A 3,329-nucleotide genomic window follows, 5' to 3' on the forward strand; every position below is an offset into this window, starting at 1 on the left:
GGGGTTTGAATTGAGAACAGCATCCAAACCAAAAGCTTTATTATTACCGATTGTTCAGTAAATCTCTACAAGTTCTTCCTCAGGTACCGCATTTCATTTCGTCTAAAAATTTTGATTCCTTCGGAGCAAGACAGTTGTGATAGATATGTTTGGGCCACAGGCAAACTCCTTATTCTTCTATTTATTCTATAACAGTAATACATCGTGATGATTTCACCATCATTGAACTCAATGCCACTTGTCAAACTCCTTAAAGCTTCTGCTTCAATGATGGAAATAAGCCGTTTTGATTTGCGTTACCAATTCTAAAACTACAATCGAGTTCTAATAAAGATCGCTAAGGTGGTAGCGTAAATTCAGTTATTTCCTTCTCTTCAAGAAGATTATGATGACCAAATTGATTGGGAGGCGGCCAAAAGACTATGTTAGATGACGGGAGCCGTCCTGATGGTCATAGTATCGCTCATAGATTTCGTTGTTATGTAGGCTACGGAATCATCCATCCTGATGTAGGAGGCCGAAAATTCTCCGGAGGATTCTTCTCTCGAACGCGGCCAAGAGTTCGCAATTTTTCTTGCTAAGAATCCAAGTATCCGAGGAATACATGAGGACTGGCAAGATCATTGGCTGGTACAGTAAGAGCTTTGACCCTATGGTGAGACATTTCGAGCGGAACAGTTTTTGTAAGCTGAAATAGGCTCTGCTGGCTGACAACAATCGTGCGCGGATTTCATCATCGTAGCTTTTATCGGTTGTGATTTTCGCCCTTAGATAGGAGTAATTATCAACGATCTCAAAGTTGTAGTCACCTAATCTTTATTCTTCCCCTTTGACCAGTGCGGTATGATGTTGTTGGTTGGTTGGTTTTTGCTTTTGACATTGTCACCATATATTTTGTGTTGCCTTCATAGATGTGCAGCCCAAGATCTCGCGTCAATTGCGCCTGCTCGATCTGGATGAAGGCAGGTTGAACATCTCGGGTGGTTCTTCCCATGATGTCGATATCGTCAGCATAGGCCAGTAGTTGGATCACCGATCACATTCTCCAGGGCCAGGTTAAAGAGGATGCATGATAGGGCATCCACTGGTCGTAGGCCGTTGATGTCGAATGGTGTTGAGAGTGATCCTGCTGCATTTATCTGGCCGCGCACATTGGTCAGGGTCAGTCTAATCAGTCTTATCTATTTCGTCGGTATACCGAATTTTCTCATGGCCGTGTACAGTTTTACCCTGGCTGTGCTATTATAGGCGGTTTTAAAGTCGATGAAAAGATGGTCCAACAGTTTTTCAATCGCTTGCCGCAGAGGGAAAATGTGATTTGTTGTTGATTTGCCTGGAGTGAAGCATCTTTGGTATGGGGCTATCCGGCCTAGCAAGATAGCGGAGAATATTTTATAGATGGTACTCACCAATGCCATACCTCTATAATTGCTGCACTGTGAAGCATTTTCATTTTTATGTATGAGACAGGTAATGCATCGTTGCCAGTCGTCGAGCATTGATTCGCTGTCCCACACTTTGAGCACAAGTTGATGAACCACTTGGTGTAATTGGTCGCCTCCATATTTAACCAATTCGTCTGTAATTCCATCGGCTCTTGGCGACTTATGATTTTTAACTCGATGAATTGCATGGACTATTTGTTCTATACTTGATGGTGGCAGTACTTGTCCGTCGTATTCAGTTGGCGAGACCTCCAATTCGCCGATGTTCTGGTTGTTCTGGAAGTTGATCAAAGTACTCAACCCATCGCTCCAATATGCCCATTCTGTCAGAAATCCCCTCTTTGAATCGGCGGGATGAACATCGAGGTGTGTAAGGCTTCATCCTGCTGACTTGTTGGTAAATAAATTAAGAAAAGTTTCCCTTCCGCATACAATTGTTTCGGAGACCTCCTTCATCAGTCCTAGTACCTAATTAATTAATCTACCTTAAACTACCTCTATTTATACGGTAACTTTTAACTGTACTAATTACTCTGTAATTATTTTTTTGATTTTTCCCATCCTTCCCATTTTCCCCCCTGTTTTTTATTACTTGCATATTTTTTTTATCAAGGTCATTGCACAGTTTCCTTCCTCGTGATTTAAGGTTTCCTGGATCCCTTCTTTGATAATACATATGTTTTCTGTTGCATCCAAAAGGTGTGTTTTCCCCACCCGTTTTATAATATCCACGTTGTTCATCGTTACGGTATGTCCCTCTTCCACCATATGTCATACTACCATTGACTTAATATTTCCAGGGTCGTCGCTTTTTCGTTTGGTGTACTCTCTTATCTTGTGGTCTCTAGCCTTTTAGTCTGATCAATATACACTTTTTCACATTTTGGGCAGCTGACCCTATAAATTCCACTCATCTCTTTTTTTGCCAATTTGTGTTTGGTTGAACCTAGCTTAGTCCTCAGTTGTCTGTTAGCGCTTGTGTTTTGAAAACTTTTTTTTTATTTTGCTCTGATAGGTGGCTTATCCCTTTTTTGCTGTTTGTAGAGTGTTGTGAGTTGGTCCCTATTCTGTCTATTTTCTCCCTACTATATCCATTTTTCACCGGTGCGTCTTTTATGTAATTTATTTCCTTTTTGAAGCGCTCTTCCGTCAATGGTGTCACTGGCAATCTATGTACCATACTGTGGTAAGCCGCCATTTTCTGTCCATATGTGTGTTTTGAGATCCTCGATATGGTACGTTATGGTAGTTTATTGTTGTTTCTTATTATTGATAGGTCCGGATTTAAACTCACTGGAAACCCTCCTCCTCCAATCAGTAATAATAATTATACTATATAGCACTATACTACCAAGTTTGGTGAAAGTCGCACTATTAGTAACAGAATTTAATAGGTCAAGGTTCTCACTTTTGTGCAAATTTTTTGCATTCTAATGTCAGTATCATACTAAAGTGAATGGTTAGACAAACTAAACGCTTAAACATTACGAGCTAGATACAAAAGAAACAATGCCCAATGCTGATATCAGCAATAAATAAAACCTCTCATATCTGTAGCGTTTAACTTCCGGTTTCCCGACTTGTTTATAGAATTCGGGGCCCTGTTTAATAGAATCTTTCCGAATATCAATTTTATGGCTCTTTTATTGTGCTCACTTCATAGCAAATCCCTGAGGTACCTACTCCTTTCGAAATTTACAGTATTGCCTTATACCCTCAATCATGCGTAAATTACTTAAGATTTTAAATAAGTGGTTCCATAAATCTGTCTCTGATCAGCTGCTTCAAGTCCTACTACCACTTTTCATCCAGAGTAAAAGTCAATAAGAAACTCATAATCAAAGTAGAATTAACTGTACAAATGAATTACAAAAATTAGCCGTA

Source organism: Hermetia illucens, chromosome 2 (assembly GCF_905115235.1).
Source record: "Hermetia illucens chromosome 2, iHerIll2.2.curated.20191125, whole genome shotgun sequence".
Taxonomy (NCBI): domain Eukaryota; kingdom Metazoa; phylum Arthropoda; class Insecta; order Diptera; family Stratiomyidae; genus Hermetia; species Hermetia illucens.